Here is a 23,613-nt window from a genome sequence, read left to right as displayed (position 1 = left end):
CTTTGGCTTAACTACTCCAGACCCAATGAGTGGGGGGAGAAGCTCTCCTGCTGACATACTGCTGTCCACACAGGCGCTTAAGTGGGCATAAGTTATCTCACTCGGGTGGCTAATTCACACCCCTGTGTGACATAGCCTTACTCTTTTTTCTTTTAAAATTGAAAGCTGAGATCTCATGAAACTCATGTCTCCAGGAAGATGGGGCTTAAACCCTCTTCCCCACCCCCAAAACCTAAGTATAACATGATTTTATGATGAACCTTGAGAAACGGCAACACTGAAGAGTCTCAAGACCCTTGTAGTTATGGGGATAGGAGGAGTCCTGGGAAATCTGAAACCCTAATTGGAGTCCCTCTCAGACTGGGTATGTCTGCATTGCAATCAGACACACATAGCTGGCCCGTGCCAGCTGACTCAGGCTAAGGAGCTGTTTAATTGTGGTGTAGATATTCGGGCTCCAGCTGCAGCCTGAGCTAAGGGACCCTCCCACCTTGTAGGGTCCCAGAGCCCAGCCTGAGCTTGAACATCTACACCACAATTAAATAGCCCTTAGCCCCAGCCCCATGAGCCTGAGTCAGCTGCCATGGACCAACTGCGGGTGTCAAACAGCAGTGTAGACATACCCTACATTATTTATCTATTTGTACATACTTGCGAGCATTAGAAAAATAGCATTAATTATTTGACTGAGAAATTTGGCTAGATAGAAACTTTAACAGTGTTCATAGCATGTTTGCATAGTTTTTTATTTTGCTGCAAGTTTACATGGAAAAGATTTTTCTTCTGTGTGTTTAAAACTAATATATTTACATTTTGTGGTACAGGTAGCTGTGAAACTGAGATGCCTTTAATAAGGTAAAGTTTGCTCCCCCAGTGCAGTCAGCATGCCCTGTAAAGTGACCAGGGCCTGTCCTCACTGTTTCCTTTAGATTGCTAGATGCCACTGGGAGTGCAGCAAGGAAGCAGCCTCTGGCAGGCCCTTGAACAAGAGAGGAAGAGAGGGTCCTTGCTCATTCTCCCACCCCTCATCCAACGTGTGTGTAAGGGACATGCTCTCTGGCCTTGTAAATGGTGCTGTTTGTGTCTGGAAACACAACATTTGTGGCTAGAGGTGTAAAAAAAATATGCTTAAATAATATACTCAAAATACTTTTCAGAGTAGCAGCCGTATTAGTCTGTATCTGCAAAAAGAACAGGAGTACTTGTGGCACCTTAGAGACTTACAAATTTATTTGAGCATAAGCTTTTGTGGACTATGGCCCACTTCATCAGATGCACAGACTGGAACATACAGCAAGAAGATATTTATACATACAGAGAACATGAAAAGGTGGAAGTAGACATGCCAACTGTAAGAGGCCAATCAACTGAGATGAGCTATCATCAGCAGGAGGAAAAAAAGCTTTTGAAGTGATAATCAAGATGACCCATAGAAGGTGTGAGGATAAATTTGTAAGCCTCTAAGGTGCCACAAGTACTCCTGTTGTTTTTTCCAAAATACTTTGTTTCTGTCTGTGGAAAATATAGTGTTTTCTGCCACTTTACTTCAGTTTCATCACACTGCCAAACACGATCAGTGTTACAGATGTAATTCTGGCTATATCCAGGTCACAATGTACATGTCTGAGTCTGCCCTGTTCTGATGGTCGAATCCAGCAAAAAATCATATCGGTTTATCTACTGGACATATATAGACCACTGTAGCAATGGTAAACTAGTACTATGCAAGGGGGGAAAAATACAGCAGCAAACAATCCCCTGTTAAAACACAGCATCTGAACAGCTTGGCCAACATTTGTCCTCTAATCTCAAATGCTAATTATGACTTTTTAAATTGCAAAAGTACTATAGCCCAGCAGCACAATCTAATGTGACTTGAAAAATTTGCATTGCAACATTTCACATTAGGGGTTGCATATCTGCATGGCATATGAAATGAAAGGCATGTCACACATTGGCATATCAGTACATTTTCATGAAAATCAGTGAATTGTCATGCCAGCTAGACCAGGGGTTCTCAGACTTCATTGCACTGTGACCCCCTTCGGACAACAAAGTTACTACATGACCACAGGGGGAGGGTCCAAACCCTGCTGTCCCGGGGTGGGGGGAGAGGAGGCCAAAGCCCAACCCCCACTGCCCCGGTTGGGGGTGGAGCTCGGGCTTCAGCTTCAGCCCTGGGTCCCAACCCTGGTGACCCCATTAAAATGGGGTTGCAGCTCACTTTGCGGTCTCGACCCACAGTTTGAGAACCCCTGATTGTAGCATAGCAGAGCCTAGGTGGCATGCCACAACTGAAAGTCCTGCATGTGAAAAGCCCTGTACTTCACTGAGGAACATGCCAGATGCCAGGAAACACTGCAGTCCCTTCTCATATTTTGTATAAGCAGTTTCCATGCTGTTGTGCTCTGTTAAATGAGATATTTTGAAACAGTTAGGCAAAATGATGATTGCCCCTATTATTTTTATGCTTCCTGGCTAAAAACCAAAAAACCTCTACATTTGCGAATCATTATAATCTAACCATTGCTTTCAGGACCATACATTTTCCAAGGAATGTCAGAAATCCACATGATGTCCCGAGTGCCAGATTTTGTATTTGGATCTCTGATTTAGATGGATAATGGGCAAAAGTTCATGAGGTGTGAAACTGCATATAGATAGCTCCTCACTGGTTATGCACATGAGGAATGTAAATGATTCCTTCCAAGGTCAGTTCAAATTATGTTCTCTAAATATGCTCTCAGATGTCACTATGTTTAGTGACTAAGCATTTTCTTAATCTTAATTTACTGCAAAATCATGCCCACTTTTGAAGAACCTCCATTAAAATGCAGGGGATGTGAAGATTCATGCTACTTGAAAGATAGTATAATATTAGATTAATTTGAAAATGACTACTAGCTATCATGATAGTCTTAATCTCCTGCACATTTAGGAGTTATGTAGTAGGTATTTAAGGATATAATTAAGGATATAATTTGGCTCTAAAACTACTTACAATAAAATCGTAGATGTCTAAGGTATATACTAATGTAGATTTTTTTTTCAGTTCTCATAAATTTACCAGCCCAGGTATTAATTTTTCTCACCTTCCTATTAATATAACAAATATAATGAAAAAAGTATATTTTATTCACCTGTCAAAAAAAATTACTTGCCCTGGATGAATTGGCAAGTTGAATTTTGCAAGGCTGCACTAAAGAAACTGGAATAATTTTATTGTCAGTCTTTAAAACTCTGAATAGTAGATGCCTGTAGATATTGCAAACACCACAAAGAGCTAAGTTTAAGCTTAAACTCAAAATCTTACTGAAAATATTAGATCAAATTGATCTGGATGAAAACCTTGGCACCCAGATCAGAACTGCCTGAAGGAACATAAAGTGGACTTGTGATGAGCTACAATATCTCAAGATCGAGGGAGTGTATCCATTGGAGTGTTGCTGAATAGGTGAGCCTCTTTATTTTTTAGGCTATATGATCACTAAATATATTATATTTCTTGTATAATTTACTGGTTCAAATCTAGTTCAGTCTGGTAGTTACTAAAAATTATTCTCACATTTTTCAGTGGTGTGGCCTGTGTGACAGAAGTCTCAGTTCAATGCCCAGTGGACAGATGTTCACATCACAATACCAACTTCCACACATGAGTATTAGACCCTTACTGGTGATCGCAATAGACAGGACAAGGATTAAAAAAGGATGAAAGAAACATGACTTCCCTCTTGCGCCTAGCATGCTCTTTCCTGAATAAGGATTAGACACTGTGCCAGGGCAGTGTGGGGAAGCTTTATGTATGTAACCTATCTGGGTATATATTTCACTATATTTGAATGCTACCAGAATTTTTTAAACATACAGTTAGTTTGTAGGCTATGTTCTTTTCTTTGCCTGGTGGTAGGTTGAGAAAGTGGATGTGGGTTTTTGATGTTTAGGAATCTTTCAGCTATCTTTGTGAAGTTTTAGTGTTAAGAGATGGGTCTTAAATTGTGATCTGGAGGTTGGAAATCCATTGTTAAAGTAACAGCGTGCAGAGGAGTTCCATAGTTGAGCCTACTGCTGAAAATCCCCTGCTCATACATATTTCACCTTTGGCACTGTCAAATCTGGAGTGCCCAAGCAGTGCACTATTGTCAGGTCATAGCCCCAGAGAGGCAGGCTCTTGGATAATTGAAACTCATCCTGTTTAGGGACTTGAAGATGAAGATTAAGAATAAGAATTTGCATTGGTCCAGCATTGCACCAGTAACCAGTGTAATGCATAGAATTGAAAAATGAGATATTTTCTATGCCTCATGTTGTCTCAATGATGAGCGGCTGCATGTCGTGCCATCTGGAATTTCTTCAAGGCCATCACTTCCATTCCTAGGTAGAGCACATTACACTAAGTTGAGCATGAAGGTGGTGAACATTGTCTGACCTTGTATTAGTCAGATATGCATCTGCTACACTGTGCCTGCTTCTGAGTTTGTACAGTCCCCAGCATAAAAGGATGATGATGATGAATGCAACCTCTTGGCACTACCATATGATAAATATTTTATAATAAAGGGGTGCAGCTTTTTGGCTATCCAAACAGGGCAGAAGATATTTCTGGCTGTCTATGCCATCTGGGTATCCAGGAGGGGATACAGAAGGACCTCCAACCCCAGACTGCATACATTATTGATTATTAGAGGACAAATTCCTTCAATTGATGAGCTATGATTTTTCACAGCGCTTCAAAATACTCTCCTCCAGAATCCCCACCAAAGACCTTACGTTCTTTGTCCTTGCCTAATTTTATCAGTTCTGGGACTAAACAGAGGGCTAGATTAATAAGTGTTATTGATCTGGCATATTTCATGAGCACTAAATTCACTCAATGAAAACCTAAAACTCCTATATACTCATCCTGAATTTTCAGAAGCGCCTAAGTCCTATTTTCAAAAGCCACTTATACACTTAAGTCAATGAGACTTAGACTCTTAAATCAATTAGCTGCTTTAGAAAATTTTACCTTTAATCTTTTTCTCACTCTCCTCTCTATAAATGGGGATGTAATGCTATTTACCTACTTCAAAAGTGTTGTGAAGCTAAATTCAAAATTGTTTGTAAAGTATGTTATAGTCATTTAGTAAATAGACCTAAATAAATACTTAGGTGATAATGGACTGGAAAACTAATGTTTGCAGTTCTAGACAGTGGCAAAAAACAAACTCCAAAACCCACTTGCAGAGAGGGTGAATCAGTTATGAAACTCTGGACAAGGGGCTGATAGAAAAGAACCTAAAGCATTGTTGAGAATCCTCCCTGCCTGCAGACAGCAAAATCAGATCCACCCTGGCTTAGCTGTGAAAAATCTCAGGTAGGGGTGACATGCCCCAGCTGCTGTAGCTAATGAGGGTGAGCCCAAGTACAAAAAGGGACAAACAGGAAGAAAGACTGCAGTAGAGCTTGGGATTTAAGGAAAAAACGTTCTGCCATGTCTCAAAGCAACTTAGTGCCTGCCGGAGTATAGGGAAGGAATATGTTTATTAACTCTGCTTTTTGTTGATTTTAATTTAAGCACCACTGTCCAAGTCAAGGACTGACTCAGGCCATTTGAACTAGGATTTTGCCCACAGTGGTAACCCTGGCCATTGAGACAACTATACAGTATACTGAACGTGAAAAGAAAGCATATGGTTCAGGTTATCTTATTTGTAAAATCACTGTATATTTTGTACAAATCTTATATGATGACAGTCATAACTATATCTTTTACCAGCTACTGAATCTGTTGAAAGTGGTGTTGTATAATGAGCATCATATGCACATATCCATTGTTTGTGGTAGCTTGTATTTATTTTATGAAACTACTTGGCTGTTTCTTGTAACTACAAGTCCACAATTTGATTAGTTTAAAGAGCCAATAAACACATTCAAAAGACTGACATGCATGGAATACTCCATAAATATTCCAAATACTAAGGAATCAAGATAACTAATTCATTCTACCTACATGTGGTAATTTGAAAGCAATACTAGTCTTGTGGCTAATTGCAGGTTTACATATACTTTAATATAAATCACTCTAGTTGTGTTTGAAATATTAATAGATTAGGCATTAATATACACATTCACAGTGACTAGTTTAAGCATTTCTAAAGCACTGATCCCTGTAGTATTGATGTTTATGCTACTTAGAACCTTGGTCTGCATTCTGCTCTCAGATAATCTTGTTGAGTTCAGTGTGGTGCTATATATGTAACTGAGAGCAGAATATGGACTCATAACTGGAAGCAGCACTTTGTTTTTCTGAGAATGTTTTGACTTTCCAGGCATAACATACAATATTTTTGACCATGTGGTTTGAAATATAAATACATATATCCTGAAACTTGATGCACAGGCTCATGTAACTTTATGGAGGGTTCTACTGAGGCATAGGAACAAAATGAAATGATTGGAGTATAGCTAGCAATGCAGGAAGAGATTATTCCTGCTTACAATAGGCATTTTTAATAAAATCTCCCCTTAATTTAAAGTCTGCAAATCACTCTACGAGACTCGGAAGTACTGGTTTCCAATAAAGGTGAAAACATCTAATACTAGAATTACTCATTAAAACTCTCTATTCAATATGTGCTGTTGGTAAACAACAAACTAGAGAGTATTCATTGCAAATGAAATATCTACTCATTATTCCTCTGAATATAGAAACCATGAATCTATAAAGTATAACTGATTGAAAAAACAGTATCTTCAAATTATTGTATAAAACTAGAAAAAGCATATCAAATTTACTAGATTCATCTTGCATTTTGTTCAGGAAATAATTGCTGGCATTATAGAATAAGGTGTTTATGCTCTGTGTGGTACAATCATTTATAATGTATTCTCTGTATTAAATTTATAAACTGTTAGAATTTTCTTAAAAGAGGTTGTATAGTTGTTCAGCCTCCTCTGACTATCTGAATAATACTTCAGTTATATTTCCTGTTATCCATATATAAACTTTTTCTGTCTGCCTTTTCAACCCTCTCAAATTATACCAGAGCAAGCATCGCATGGCTAATGAAGAACAGCTCAAAAGATTAGGAACAAAGCATTTTTGTAGAACTAACATGAACTTCAGATATGTGAGTGCAGAGACTGCTGCTTAGCCACAAATAGGTTCTGTCAGTTTCAGCTTTTATCTTGGATATTACTGAAGGAATCTGGATTTATATAATGAGACTGTTTATGAGCTATCTCATAATTTTAGAAGTTTTTGGAGCTGAATAATATACTCTGCTTTATTTTCAAACTGCACTACTTACACATATTTTACATAATGAAATATTTTTGCTACATATGAAGCTTTATTTGTATTCATTTTCCTATATGTCAGTTTGTGTTTTCAGTAGAATTTGAAAAGAGGAATAAGACACAATCACGATGAAACTCTGAGCATCATTATATCATGCAAAGTATCAGGCAACTGCAGCTTCCCTCAGTATCTTCTAAAGTCCTTAAATGGACACACATGAAGGGATGAGTATTGCACAGCACTAAATTCTAAGTAATTGCAAATAATTCAAGATTAACCCAGACTTGAAAATAAAATAAAACCTAATTTGGATTGCACGGTGGAACTAGCTGGAGTTACAAGTCACCTTTAAAACATGTTTGAAATTCAGAAGTACATATATTTTTCTTTACCAGCTACACAAGTCTTAAAGAATGAAAAGTGAGCAAAATCAGCTGGATGACCATGAAGACTTCTGAAATGTAAAATGTGTGTAATAAAACAATATAATTTGTAAGGGCTTTGCTTAAATATGTTTTTCCTTCTGCCCTCTTCCAAAAAAAAAAAAAGTTTAATGCAGCAGATCAGCTCCATCAGAAGAGCTTTGATTTAACACCTCTAAGGCAGTTGTCTATTTCAGTTAAATTCTCGCAAAGTAAGGGCCAGCTTTTACTCATGCCCCTCCCTTTCCTGGCGAGCTTATGTCCGATATCCTCTTTTTTTTTTTCTTCTTCTTCTTCCTACTCTAACAACTTTCCTTTATCTCTCCAAGGAGAGTGGCCTGTGCAGAATTTTGTGCATGCTGGATCACTTAGGTAACTTTCTAGAAAGTGGGAAGGAGGAATATTTTTCAAGCCCCATCCCATTCACCACCACCCTGATATTGGAAACCATTCTGTTAACATGATCTTATTTTGGAGAAGGCCTCTCCTTAAAGCTTGTCATTCATGTTACTAATCCTTGCCTGAGAAATAGAACTATTGGTCCTCCTCCTTCTCTTGCCTAGATGGAAGAAACTTAAAACTCAGACTTTCTTCCTTTAGATGCCAGTAGAAAATTGATAGAAACCACACAAATAACTTGTCCGTGTTGGTCTAAAAAAATTTCAGAGGCATTTAGAAAAAAAATTAATCTCTTTCCCTTCTTGACTTGCTTTATGTATTTCACACCAGAGAACATTTTTAATGGAAAGTCACAACCTCTGAAAATAGGGAGATTTTATAGTGGAAGCACTGACATGAAATTTAATTATTGCATTGCTGAGATGATGGTATAATTACAGTATTCTCAAACTATTTACTTAAATTGTACAGATTTCTACATTCCTATATGAAGAAGAGAGCCATTTCCTGACATGTTGGTGAACTATTTTTGTCAGACTTGTGTTTTTAAAAAAAAAAAATCTAATCCCTGGTCTACACCTAAAATTTAGGTCAACCTAGCTACTTTACTTAGGGCTGTGAAAAATTTCTTCCATCAACCTACCTCGCCTACTGTCTTTTGGGGGTAGATTTACAACCATGACAGAAAACCCCCTTTTGTCACTGTAGCAAGTGTCTGTACTAATGCAGCATAGCTGCAGCTGTGCTGCTGTAGCACTTGCAGTGTAGACGCTCCCTATGTAAGTCTGTAAAGAGAGGCAACTTTTCATGTGTGTTTTTTCTTTCATTAATCTGCTTCTTCATATAACAGGAGCTCTTCAGAATGGAGTACTTTTAAAGTATCATGAGTAAATTAAGCTGAGAACTCAGGTATTATATAATACACTTAACATAAGTAATAAAGAAACTAAATGTCTAAATTATACAGATCTTTATCAAAAGAGTAAATGAATCTCCAAAACTTCTGAGTTGCTCTCATAATCCATTCAAGACCTGAGGCGGAAAAGAGAGAGTGCACTCCCTGGAGGTGGCATGAAGGACGAACTGAGGATGGGAGCATGGAAAAACTTCAGTTGTTCTCCAGTTTCACTGTATTTTAAAAATAACAAAGTTAAGTCTCTAGCTGTTACAGTTGAAGAGAGAACCTTGAACACGTGACCATGACTAGGGGTAACCAGTGCAGTGATGTCTGCTTGAGTCTGTCAAGAGCGTGAAACAATAGCTCTGAGAGATGAACTGTCCCATTTGTTTCAAAAAGTGCTAAGATGCCAGTGATTTTTAATACAATACTTAATATCCATATGGTTATCTATTTAACTGGTTGTAATATGTCCCTTCCTTTCCTCTCTGCATAGATCTTAATCAAAGGAGCAATCTATTCTGAATGATGAGTCATTTTGTGCAGGCCTTTAACAACACACTGCAAAGTTGAAAAGGGATTCAATTGTCTCATTTTCCTGAGAGGAGGCCTCTGCTCATAAAAGTTGGAGAAACACTGCTCAAATGTGATGCATCCTCTCATTTGCTAGTACCACTCAGTGTGTTCCCTGTTTTTCTGTTAGTTTGTTTTTATTTTTAAAGAAGTTCAGATTCTGTTTTCACAAAGGGGGGGGGGGGGGTAACCAGGTTTTTTACTTGGTATGATCAAGTTATCCAATCTTGATGTAATGTTAGTAATAATTTTCTCTGTAATTGAGAAGATTGGAACATGCAGTACAGCGAGGCATTGGAGTGGAAATAGAAAATTTGCATATTTCAGACCCTAATCCATACTTCAATTCTGTGTTCTTTCAAGTTTACTAAAACCCCAGTTAGTGTCATGTGCTTTCTTACTTGGGGTGGTTTTTTTGGTTGTCCTGCTGTGCAGCCTGCATCCCTGCCACATAAATTGTTCATTCCAATGGCTCTTCTTCATGACTGTAGTTTTGTACTAGTTCTTTTTTCCCCCAAGTATGCAGTAACAGCATGCACTTTCTCTCTATAGATACTACTAAGTACTACTGAGGTAGTTACAATTTGGGTAACCCACTATTTAAAGGATGAGTATTGTACAGCATCAGATCCTCAAAATATAGTTTTCTTCAACTGACAACAAAATGCATAAATAGCTGGCAAAAACAGCAGAGTATTACTAGTACTACCGCACTAGTTTCAAGTTTGATCAAGTCCTGATGTTTGTAGTAAAATGTTTATACTCATGAATATACATATTGTTTGCTCTGATTTTTATTTTAGGATTGTATTAGTCTAATAGTCCACTGAGGAATCTATGCTATGCAAATATATTTTGATCATGTCAGTATTCTACTATGCTGAGACATTTATATTTGAAATATGGTGTCTTACTTGCAAGTTTTTGGCTGATGAGGGAAATGGAATTGCATATCTTCAGAAAGACTCAGCATATAGTCTTTGTTGCCTGCTTTGCTTCCATCTGCTGCTGTTGTATACGAGGATAGCAGATTTTTTTTATCTGTGGATTTATAGGTGTTCTCATAACTACCAGAAGTTGCATACTCTAAAAGAGATAAAGAAGTGCTTAGAACGTGTACATGGTTAATTCCAAAAGGGAAGTCATTGTCCTGCTATCTATAGAACACATTCATCATGGCTCTATGTGAGAATTTTATGTATTTGTAGAATATTTAAAATACATGCAACATTGAGGTTTAAACTTAAGCTAGTTTTTTTTAAGTGCTAAAAATATCTGTTGGGTTTCAGTAAATATCTGGGCCAAGACTTTCAAAGGTGGATGCATAAAGTCAAACTTCCAAATCCCATGTTTAAGTACCTAAATATAAGTGGCCTGACTTTCAGAAGTTCTGAACACCCATAAATCATACTGAAACAATGGGTCCTGCAGGTGTTCAGCACATTTGAAAACCAGGCTTCTTATATTTAGGTGCCTAAAAGGGATGTAGAAGTTTGACTTTAGGCACTCAGGCTTGGAAAATCTTGGTCCTCATCCTTAAGTCCAACAACATATGCCAGCATCCCTTCCCCTCAATATGGGCATACCCGCAGCCATATCTTTTATAGAACTGCAGACCCAGACTGATTTTTTTTTCTTAAAAAGACATTCAGAAGGAACAGCTGCTTAATTGTATGTGCCTCTTTGCTGAATATTTAGGGGGCACACAAAGTTAAACTGAGCAAAGTTACATAAAGGATATGTCAACTTGAGGTAACACTGAACATTGTAGTTCATTTTTGACAGCAAACATTTATGTGATGGAGGCTTTAACTGTGGAAAAACATAAGGTAAATTTTTCAGAAGTGCTTAAGTGACTTAGAAGCCTAAGTCTCATTAACGTTAACTATTGTTATTAGAATGTCTAAAGTGTTTGTCATTGTGGTGGCTCAGTGGTTTAGTTACAGAAATAAACTAACATTAAGTACTAGCTTGAGGATAGACCTTGACAGATTTGGAAGTGAATGCTGGAATAGAACTTTGGGAGTTTAGTGAGTGTTCTATGAATAAGCATTTTTAAAAATGACAATTGCAGTGGTAATTTTGGCCCTCAACTTTAATGGATTTGTCACCCATGAATTTATCTAATTCTTATTTTTGTAACCAGTTATACTTTTGGCCTTCACAGCATCCCCAGCAAGAAGTTCCACAGGTTGGCTGTGCCTTATGAGAAAAAGTACTTCCTTATGTTTGTTTGTTTTTTTAAATCTGCTGCCTATTAATTTCATTGAGTGACCCCTAGTTCTTGTGTTATGGGAAGGGGTAAATTAACACTTCCTTATTCACTCTCTCCACACCAGTCATGATTTTATAGACCTCTATCCTATCTCCCCTTAGTTGTCTCTTTTCCAAGTTAATTAGATCTAATCTTTTTAATCTCTCTTGATGTGGAAGCTGTTCCATACCTCTAATCACTTTTGTTGCCCTTTGTACGTTTTCCAATTCTAATATCTTTTTTATTTTTTGAGGTGGAGCTACCAGAACTGCACATGGTATTCGAGAAGTTTTGTGTACTATGGATTTATATGGTGACATTATGATATTTTCTGTTTTACTGTCTATCCCTTTCCTAATGGTTCCTAAGATTATTAACTTTTTTGACTGCTGCTTCACATTGAGCAGATGTTTTCAGAGAGCTATCCACGATGACTCCAAGAAGTCTCCTTGAGTGATAAGAGCTAATTTAAACCATATCATTTTGTATGTATAGCTGGGGTTATGTTTTCCGCTGTGCCTTACTTTGCACTTATGAACACTGAATTTTTATCTGTCATTTTTATTGCCCAGCCACCCAGTTTAGTGAGATCTCTTTGCAACTCTTCACAGTCCTCTTTGGACTTTGCGGCTGTGAGGAATTTTGTATCATCTGCAATTTTGCCTCCTCACTGTTTGCCCTTTTTATCAAATCATTTGCGAATGAATTGAGCAGCAGAGGTCCCAGTACAAATCCTTGGGATGCCCTTGCTTTTTACATCTTTCTGTTGTGAAAACTGACCATTTATTTCCACCCTTTGTTTTCTATCTTTTAACCAGCTGTTGAGGAGGACCTTCCCTCTTATCCTATGACTGCTTATCAGCCATAATTATTTCCTTAACTAGTGAGTTTCAGTACCACTATTTAAGGAGGTTCTTTTAACCGGGCGCACGACGTTGAGGGCCACATTGTGAACTTCCTACTTCCACTGGTGAACAGTTATTTGCATAAGTAGTCCTGTTATCTTCACTCTCTTCGCTATTCATGTGAGTATTTGCATACCAGGGCAAGAAAGGGATTCACAATCTGGTCCTCAGCAGGCATTTCTTAATCAAAGTACATGATTCTACAGTAATACTCATCTCCTGGGCATATACAGGAGACTCAATTAGAAGTAGAAACAGAATGAATTCTTGCTGGAAGGAAACCTCTCTTCACTTTCATATGTCAAACTATTTTTGGAGGCCCTGTGAAGATAGAGGTGTAAATTAATGAATCTTTTGAAAGGTGTACCCAAGAAAGGAATATTTTCCTGTGTTCATCTCTGAAATGCTTTAACATTCTATTAATCCATCCATACTTCAGAAGTATGCAGCCATTTATTGTTTGTAATTATAAAATACAGCACAGGCAGTGAAATCTTGCCAAGTGGCATAGAGAACTTGTTAGAAAATGGAGGTCCTTCACATAAATAACATATGTAGATGAATGTATTATGAAAATTAATTGTATGTGAGGCAGTTTCCTTTTGCTGGGTACTTATTTCTTTCTGTAAACCTACAGTATATGGTAAAGTTTCTTTTGCTTTTTCATTAGCTATTTTATTATTCTAATCATCTTTGTGGGTTTTTTTAATTGGGGATATTTTTTCTTAAAATGTTGCAGTGCCTTAAAATATTCCAAGTTTTGTAAGGGGAGTTCACTTGTTCTGATGCCTCCTGATCTAACGGGTTGAAAAACTGTAGATGCAGCATTGTACAGATTTAAAGAAAGAATGGCCAGCTGCATGGAGAAAAGTGTCTGGGAGAGGGAAGGAGAGTCAGTGGCAATTTTGCTTTACTGTTGTTGAGGCTAATCTTAAAGTTGTGGCAAAAATTATCCTTTCTGGATAAGCCCAGAATACAAATCAGGAAAAAAAGTCAAAAGATTGTTTGTTTGAAAAATAATTGGGAAACCAAGTATATAAGGTCTCAAATTCCTGATATATTCACAATATTGAAATTACTCTAATACAGTATTAACACTGATGGACTTGTCAAAAGTCAGTTATGCAAGACCAATTTCATTGCCTCTTTTGACACAGTTACTGGCCTAGTAGACTCGGGGGGTACCCCAGGACTCTTTGCTGCTTTAGTAGATGTGATATATCTTGATTTTAGTAAAGCTTTTGACCAGGGGTGGGCAAACTATCTGGCCAGTGGGATTGCCACTCCACGGGGCTAAGGCAGGCTCCCTGACTGCCCTGGCCCCATGCCGCTCCCAGAAATGGCCAGCACCATGTCCCTGCGGTCCCTGTCGGGGGAGCTCCATGCGCTGCCCTCGCCTGCAGATACCGCTCCCTGCTGCTCCCATTGGCTGGGAATGGGGAACCGTGAGCCTGCCTTAGTCCCACTGCATGCTGCTGCCACCCCAGAGCCGCTCAAGGTAAGCGGAGCCTGCACTTCCAACCTCATGCCCTGAGCCCCCTCCTGCACCTCAACCCTCTGCCTTGAGCCCCCTCGTAAACCCCGCACCCCTCCTGGGCCCCACCGCTTGCCCTGGGCCCCTTCCTGAACACTGCACCCCCTCCCATGCTCCCTCCTGCACTCCAACCTCTTGCCCCCAGCCCTACATTCATGGCCCTGCGTGCAATTTTCCCACCCAGATGTGGACCTTGGGCCAAAAAGTTAGTCCACCTCTGCTTTTGACAGTGTCCCACATGACATTTTCCTAGGATAGATAAACTAGACAAATGTGGTCTAGATGAAATTACTATAAAATGGGTGCACAACTGTTTGAAAAATCACAATCAAAGAGTAGTTAGCAATTGTTTGCTGTGAAACTGGGAGGGCATATTTAACAGGGTCTCGCAGTGGTCAGATTTGGGTCTGGTGCTAGTCAATATTTTAATTAATTACTTGGATAATGGAGTGGACAGTATACTTATAAAATTTGTGGATGACACCTAGCTGGGTGGGATAAAGAAAATCACTTGGGCAGAGAGAATTAGTTCTAGGTACCACACTTTAGGAAAGATGTGGACTAATGTGAGAGAGTCCAGAGGAGAGCAACAAAAGTAATAAAAGAGTTAGAAAACATGATCTACGAGGAAAGATTTAAAAAAAATAGGGCATGTTTAGTCTTGAGAAAGACTTGGCAGGGGAGAAACTGATAAGTCTTCCAATATGTTATGGGCTGTTACAAAGAGGACACACAGCAATTGTCCTCCGAGGTTCCCCTGGAGGTAGCACAAGAAGCTACCTTAATCTGCAGCAAGGGACATTTTAGAATTTTTTTTCCTAATATCTAACTTAACAATAAAGGTAGTTTAAAGTCTGAAATAGGCTTCCAAAAGAGGTTGTAGAATCCTTATAATGTCTAACTGTTTTTAAAAACCTCCAAAAGCTTGTTAGAGATGGTCTAGGTTTATTGGTTCTGCCTCAGCACAGAGGGCTGGACTTGATGATGACCTCTCAGGGTCCCTTTCAGCCCTACATTTCTATGATTCTGTGATATTTTGTAGTATCAACTCCTGGAATCTGCAAATCACTGTTGGAAATGTTCATTCTGAAGTGTGAATCCCAACATCCTCCACCACATTCTGCTTCTCCTCTCTTGTCACTCATACATAGATAAGGAAAATTGGGGGAATGTCAAACACCTCCATCTGTCCCAGTAACCTCATCCTTTCTCATCTTATGACCTCCCTCACTTTCATTCACACCTAGAACTGACCAGGAGAACAGTAATTCTATTTCGCAGCACTTTCAAAACTTGTTTTCATTTTGCACTGGAATGAAAACAAAACTTTCTGAACATTTTTGCAAAAATGGAATTGTGTGACAATATCTGTGATTTCATATTGAAACCTTAAATATTTGATTTGGGAAGGTGGGTAGATAAGTAAGTAGTTTGGTGCTTAAAGCCTGGCCTGAGATATGGAGGCACACGTTGAAGTATATTTCTATCAAGTCTTAATCTGTTATCTTTTTGGCTTTGAGTTGACCCTCTTTTGACTCACTTCCAGGTAAATGCTGCTGCTTCTTCAACACCACCTCCAGTATCGAACACTTACTGTCTGCCCATGCTGCCAAAACTCTTGTCCAATCCGTGATCATTTTATGCTTTGACTACTGTGATCTCCTCTTCTCTGGCCTTGATGCCTGCATGCCCACTCTGCTCAAAGCCATTCAAATGCTGCTGCTAGAATAAATACTCTGGCTTGACACACTGTTATGCGCAAACGTTTTGGATCATATCTTCAGTGGGTGTAAATGGGTGTAGCTCCATTGACTTTACTGACTTACACCAGCTTTTTGTCCTTTGTCCTTGCTTTCAAAGTTCTTCCAAAAGCTAGTCCAGTCTACCTGTGTTGTGAGCAAGACACGAGAAGTCATTCTTCCACTCTACGCTGCACTGGTTAGGCCTCAGCTGGAGTATTGTGTCCAGTTCTGGGCACCACATTTCAAGAAAGATGTGGAGAAATTGGAGAGGTCTAGAGAACATGACCTATGAAGGAAGGCTGAAAGAATTGGGTTTGTTTAGTTTGGAAAAGAGAAGACTGAGAGGGGACATGATAGCAGTTTTCAGGTATCTAAGAGGGTGTCATAAGGAGGAGGGAGAAAACTTGTTCATTTTAGCCTCTACGGATAGGACAAGAAACAATGGGCTTAAACTGCAGCAAGGAAGGTTTAGGTTGGACATTAGGAAAAAGTTCCTAACTGTCAGGGTGGTTAAACATTGAAAGAAATTACCTAGAGAGGTTGTGGAATCTCCACCTCTGGAGATATTTAAGAGTAGGTTAGATAAATGTCTATCAGGGATGATCTAGACAGAATTTGGCCCTGCCATGAGGGCAGGAGACTGGACTCGATGACCTCTCGAGATCCCTTCCAGTCCTGGAATCTATGAATCTATTAATCTAATGTTATCACATGGTTGGCTCTCACCTCCACACTGTCAATGTTGCCAGGCTGATTGTCTGATTCTCTGCTTCACAGACAAGCATTCTCTCATGATCCCCTTTGAGTGAGGAGAATTCCTAGTCAAAATCCGTAAAGCCACCAACCTGTCCTCATTCCAGTCCCTCTTCAAAACTCACATCTCCCATAGTGTCAACAGTGAATTACAGCCTGATAATGGGTAGGCAGGTGGAGAGTTATGATTACGGCACCTGTTTTGTCTTGTCTTCTAGACTGCAAGTTTTTTGTGACAGGGACTGTCGTTTTTTATGTCTTCACAGTGTCCAGCACAATGGGGCCCAAGCTTGTTGAGGCATCGAGGCACTACTGCAAAATAAACATTTAAGTAATTGTGAAAATTCCTTCATGATGGAGTTGCATCAAAATTAATCCTATTCAGACTCCCTCATCCACAGTGAAAACTGCAGAGTAATACATTTATAGTTCAATGCTCTATGGTTTCCCTCCATGGGAAATTAAAATATTAAAGTAGAGTAAAGTTTTATAGGTTTAATTCTCTGGAAATTATCACTGCTAATATTTTAGCAATGCTTGCTTTGATAAATCTTGCATATGAATATTTAACATTAGACATACCTTTGGGAAGATATTTAATGTGAGTAAACTGGCATATAGAAAAAATTACATGACATCTGAGGGACTGGACAGCTCAAAATAGATGTCTGAAGCCTTTCATGTCTATATTGTTGCTTCAAATTCACTTTATCAATACAGGTTCATAGTAGCTGCTGCTTATTCTTCAGTACAAGAACAAAGAGCAGCAGGGAGCTGCTGGAGCCTTTCCCTGCTTCCAGAGTCTTTCACTGAAGCAGGGAAAGGGTCCGGCAGCAGAGAGAGAGCCAGATACTACCCTGCTAAAAATAGCAGTGTAGACAGGGGAGGCACTGCTTGGGCCCACAGAGCATCATGTAGGGTATGTACCCGAAGGGTTCAGGCATGTCTCACATCTATACCCATGCTAGGGGAACGTGCAGAGTATGTATCCTACATGCCGCTATAAGGAATGAGCAGTTAGGGCCCACAAAACACCATGTAGGGTATGTACCCGAACGGTTCAGGCTTGTCTCACATCTATACACATGCTAGGGGAGCATGCAGGGTATATATCCCACAAACCGCCATAAGGAATGAGCAGTTAGGGTGTCTAGATGTCCTGACTTTATAGGGACAGTCCTGATTTTTGGGCCTTCTTCCTATATAGGGTCCTCTTACCCCCCACCCGCATCCTGATTTGCTGTCTGGTCACCCTATGTGCAGTGCAAACATACCTTAGTGTGTGTGTGTACTGCAGTAGCAGCAGTGTGTGCTGTTAGAAATGGCTGAATTCCTTCTACATATTCCAAGCTGTTTTGTCTGGGTCTCTTGGCATAGACTTGTGTCTTGCTGCCTAGCAATGTCTTCAATAGTATGGATTACCATTCTCAACTTTTTTTTTTTTTGCCTTATCTTTTTGCAAAGATTCATCTGCTACCCCTCTGTCCTTATACAGTGCAGCTGCCACACTGCAACCATTCCTTCCATTCCTCAGGGTGCATTGGTGGGGATGATAGAACTCTCTCTTTAAAAAGCTCCACCATGTGGTTCCTTGACTGAAATTTTGGGGATTGTGCTCCACTTTGTACCCAGGAGGATATTTGGGTGTCTGAACTTTTAGACACTTATCCGTGCAGACCTGAACTTCCCAAGCCCTTTGAGGTTTACATTTCATTAACTAGAAATGTTTTCTTTATATTTAGTCTAAGTATACTATATCATTCTTTACAGCCCAGATAAAATAGACAATTGACATTTCATAGTAAGATCTAACTGCCATTTCACATAACGGTACCCCTATGTGATGGGGCATGCAGGCCCCACACTAGCAGAGAGGGCATTAACAAGGGCCTGTGGATGCAATTGGCCCCACCCTGATACACCTGCAGTTGTTGTTAGAAGTGGAGGGAGGAAGAGGCCTTAAAAGGAAGAGACCCAGCTCAGTTAGGGCTTGAACAGAAAGGAGGACAGAGTTCTTTGTCTTTCTTGAGAGGGAAGTCTGATTCCAGCCAAGAGCCTGAGACACTTTGCTACCTGGACAAGCTTCCTGGTGGATGGGGTGACTGGAACCAGAAAGACTAACAAAAGGCACTGGCTGTACAGAAAGAAACCCTGAGCAGAAGGGTGGGGTTCTGCTGATGAACCTTTTTGGTTTTGAGTTCACTGTTTCCCTTTTATTATGGACCCTAATACCTTGGAGGGGTGGGACTCAAGTGTGCCATAGCTGAAGAGCTAAGGCATCATGGCACTGCACTTGTGAGGGGTTGCACCTGACCATCGGGGACCTGCAGCTGGGTGAGTTGTGTCCTAATGCAACACAAAAGGATGCCTAAGCAATCTGGTTACATACTGTCACTCTGCCTTAGGCTATGAAGGGTGAAAAATGGGTAAATAACAATTCTGTGCATAGACTTTGCTGCAGTATAAAGTGTCTGGGTTATGAAATGTGAATACTGAATGCAGAGGATCAAATTTAACTGAGTATCTGTGAGAGATGATGCAGAGTGTGATACCAATAGATAGGGTTGCCTGATACTTTCTCAGTAGCTTGTAACTTTAGCAAACTTGAAAGGTGCAGGCATGAAATTTTCTATGCTGATTGTTTGCCTCAGGCTAATGTTTTGTTGGGTGGGGTGGGAGGGTTTTTCAGCTGAAATAGCTCAGTTGTTTCTGAGAATAAGGTAAGAAAAATGTTTTATCCATGTTAAGAAATCTTACAACTGTTGTGTTGAAAAACTTTAGTGCTGTCTTGCTTTGGAGCAGGGGCTTGAAATTTGGTAGGAAGGTAGCTTTTGTATCAGGGATTTGCTTTAGCTGTTTCTGTGGTGTATGTTTTTTGTTTGTTTGTTTTTTTTAAAGGTCTAAATCTGGCCAAGTTATAAGCCTCTGACAAATAGCAGTTCACACATGCTCAGTAGAGACTTGATAGAGTCTGGCAGCTAAATTCTCAGAAGAATCCCTCTGCCTTGAGCATGCTCCATCCTCGAGGTGCGTGAACAGCAAAGGCTTTCCTGCAATTGGCTGCTCCCAGCTCCAGGTGGCTGCTGAGGCAACAAGTATGGGGACGGAAAATAGGGAGACTGTCTTACGGTCTCAGTGCTGCTGCTGGCATCTAATCAGCAGGTGTGAGGAAGACTGCTGACTTGAATGCAGAGGGAACAAGAACTGGACCTCGGGGGTAGCAGCAGAGGGAGTAGATTGGGACAAAATGCCTGCAGATGAAGGGATGACTGGGAATGAGAGCTGAGAGGAGAGATAAGGGGGAAATACTGGGAGTTGAGTGGTGGGAGAGAGACTGGCTGGGGAAGGGGATTAGGAGCTGCAGGTAGGAAAACAGGGTTGAATGGGAAGGCAAGACAAGACTAGGACAGGGACAGGCTGGAGGGGGCTGGAAGCAGTGCCAGGTTTGGAGGGAATAGGGTGGTAGCACAGCACTGGGGATTCCCTAAGTTGTTCCACTTGATATAACAACTCCTGTCATGCTTTGCTAGTGTGCAGAACTGCTACAAATCACAGTTATATGATTTTTTTCTAGTTCTAGAGCACAGTTTTTTCACATGGCACTTCCTCCCCCCCCACTCTCAGAAGCAGCTGGACCATTTATTTTGCTGAAACTGTGTAGCGGGAGGGGAGAGGGGGGAATTGGCTCGAGCCAGGCACCTGGTATGTGAAACTTCAGCCTGAGCTACAAAATTTTGGCAAAGTTATAAGCAACTGAAAACAGGGTCTGATAATGGGGAATGTCAGGCATCCTTAAGTACAGGCTTCAATATATTTTTCCAAGTCAGGGAAACAGCTTGCATTGCTCCAATCATTCCTCTTGTCTACAGAGCTAACCCAGACTGTCTGACATCACAGCAAGGGTACTCATGCACTCCTCTTCCAGCTTGTATATCCCCGTTCTGCTCCCTGACTGACATCTCTCCTGTGGGAAGATGTATTTTAAAAATTGAGTGGCCCATTTGGGGGTCTTCCTCTTTCAAACTCATCTTCCAGAATAGGAAAGGAAAGAACAGAAGGTGAGAGAAGGCAAATGCTGGAATAGGGTTTGCTGTGCTTTCTGTCAGAACTGTACTCACTCAGGTTGGAAAAGAAAGTAAAGGGAGGAAGAGATGTTCTTTGGGGTGGGGGGCATTTCAAACTCTTCTATTCACAACCCCATATATGGTAATACCTTTTAGGGAGTACAGACTGTTTTGAGAACACTTCCTATCAAGTTCAAATGCTTTTACTTCACCCCCGTGAAGAGACCATAATGAGAAGACCAAAAGTTAGGAAAAATCTGATGTACTGACCTTTTTTTTCCCCCTTCAATAGCAGCCTTCTGCTTCCCCTATCCATTAAAGAAAAACATTATAGGAAATAACTATGGTGAATAATAACATGGAAAGGTAGAAGGCTGATTTTAGCAGTAATGTACTTTCTGCTTCCCTTTGCAGGTAATATCTGTGCAGTTCAGACAAGATGGAAACAAAATTAATAAAAATGTAAGTGCTGGATATGAGTCTGAAGCAAAATGTGTGATTAAAAATATATTGATTGGCAACATGGAAAGACATTAATGGATGTTTTAAGCCTATCGGACACTGGTGGGATTTATGTACTATAACTCAGAGATTTGGGAAAAATCAGACTGACTTAACTTTTATCATTTGTAACAAATAACATTTTGAATGTGATCAAAGAGAAAAACAGACGTCAGGGTAGCCACTGGTTGTATACACTGTCTGCAAGGGATTAAAAATGCTTCCTCCAAAACGCGTCTCAAATATGAGCAATGAAGTGTGTTGAATATAGAATCAGAAATTAAGCAGATGAACCCATAGTTTAATATTCTACATTTTTATAAAAATTTGTAATCACTCTGCTGAACTTGTGCTGTAGATCTTAATTAAGCTACGTCTTGTAAAGACTAATATAAGGGTTGATGCAAAATTAATTATGGGGGCACCACATCTGACTAAACATTACAATTAAATGATCTTTTGACTGGAAACTGATTCTGTTTAAATATGCTTATGTTCTGGTAATGAAGACTAGATGCACTTTCCCCTCACTGTTTTGGAAGGGTCTGGGTCTTGAGTTGATTGACTGCACTGGGAATAGAAAGATAACTATAACAACAAACCACATAGGAAAAATTATTGAGATTCTTAAAAGCAATCCTATTGGCTGATAGTTTTTCCTAATTACACTGTTTTTGACCAGGGTTTACAGTTACGGCTGCAATCTCTGTATAATATGCCCTATTTGCTGCTAGTGTTTTTCAAAGGACTCTAAACAAGGAAAAGAAATGACTATCCCGGTAGTCTGCACTACGCTGGATGTGAAGGCATCTGATGTCTACGTATTGGTAGTGTTTCAGTTTCCAAATGGTACACACTGAATAAATCTGATTGTGAGTTAAGCAAAGAGCTCAACATGAAACTCTGCATTCTAATCTGAAAGTATGATATAAATGCCATGTGATCCAAAATTGTCTGAAACAGGAATGAGTTGTCGTTTTAAAACACTATTGCCATCGCAACATATCTGATTAGAATATTTGATGTAAACAGTTAATTAACTTCATTTCTCATATGGATAAATGAACTTTTAATTAGGTATCTGTAGAGTAGTACAAGAGGTTGCTATAGTAACCAAATATTTTTTCCTGAATTATAGAATGAATAAATGCATATGTCCATAGAAATATGGATCAAAGGTAAATGTGAGTTTGATCTTCACTTCCAAGCTGCAGTTTGACACAGTTCAGATGACTAGTAAGGAGATCCATAATTAGGATAGCAGGAGTCACTGCCCAGAATGAAGACACTTTAGATGAGAGATGGGGACCAGGATTGGAATTGTTGGAAATCTTACAGGTCAAGCTTGATGTGCATTGGCAAGGTTATCTGGCAGAAATTTGCACACTTTTTGCTTATGCTAGGACAGATTTAGGCAGCAGCACAGGTGTCTTGTGTGTCCTTTATTAAGGTGCTGCTAGGAGCAGTTGGGCCCATCTTTGCAAGGCAAAGCAGCCTTGAGGATTTCCTACACTATGCCACTTCTGTAATAGCCCTTATGGAGCTTTGCAGGGGCACAGAATTGCTTGAAATCGAAAATATCATTTTTCTTGAGAGTTCCACCTCATTGTCTCAAAGGAGCAACTCCAGAAATATCATGGTATTATATAGATACCAGACTAAAACTAAGTTAAGAATAGGGTGACCAGATGTCTCGATTTTTATAGGGACAGTCCTGATTTTGGGGGCTTTTTCTTATATAGGCACCTATTACCCCCCACCCTGTCCCTATTTATTTATTTATTTATTTTTTCAGTTGCTATCTGGTCACCCTAGTTAAGAGAATGTTAAGGTTGCATACTTACCGAGGATCCACAGGTAGAAAATGATCAACGTAAGCATTAGCATCTGTTTTCTTCACGGGAGTAGTAAGTCAGTTTCTCAGAACTCCTCCTAAGAACAGAGCTTGTGATGACAAAACTGCTAAAAATAGATGTAAACTCAACAAATACGTTAGATCTTTCCAGTAGGTTTGCTCTCATAATACTGATTTACAGGACAGTTAGCCAAATCCTGCTTGCCTTATTGGATTAAAAACATTATGCTTTGCTATCTAAGAGGTTAGTAGTAGTATCTCCACAAGAAATGCTCCATTGTAGTCAAGGAAAGCAAGATTTGACTGGAAGTGTAAGTTCATATCAGAGTCAAAGTTCTGACTTTTTTTGAAAGCTGAACTAACACACTATAAACGTTAATTAAACATTTTGCAATGCTGATACAAAATGCATTCTCAGGCCTTGCTTCTGAAGT

At 39.6% G+C, this 23,613-nt stretch overlaps 1 long non-coding RNA gene across 1 annotated transcript in view; it reads left to right on the top strand.

Moving 5' to 3' along the window:
• LOC127054430 (uncharacterized) overlaps positions 1-21,678 on the top strand; it is a 44,595-nt gene extending 22,917 nt beyond the window's left edge. Inside the window, exon 3 of the long non-coding RNA XR_007775255.1 lies at positions 21,238-21,678. This is a non-coding gene — a long non-coding RNA (uncharacterized LOC127054430). The remainder of the gene's footprint in view (positions 1-21,237) is intronic.
• The last annotated feature ends 1,935 nt before the right edge of the window (positions 21,679-23,613 follow it).

Source organism: Gopherus flavomarginatus, chromosome 6 (genome assembly GCF_025201925.1).
Source record: "Gopherus flavomarginatus isolate rGopFla2 chromosome 6, rGopFla2.mat.asm, whole genome shotgun sequence".
Taxonomy (NCBI): Eukaryota; Metazoa; Chordata; order Testudines; family Testudinidae; genus Gopherus; species Gopherus flavomarginatus.
The sequence above is the reverse complement of the archived record's forward strand: the minus strand, read 5'-3'. Positions and strand labels throughout refer to the sequence as shown.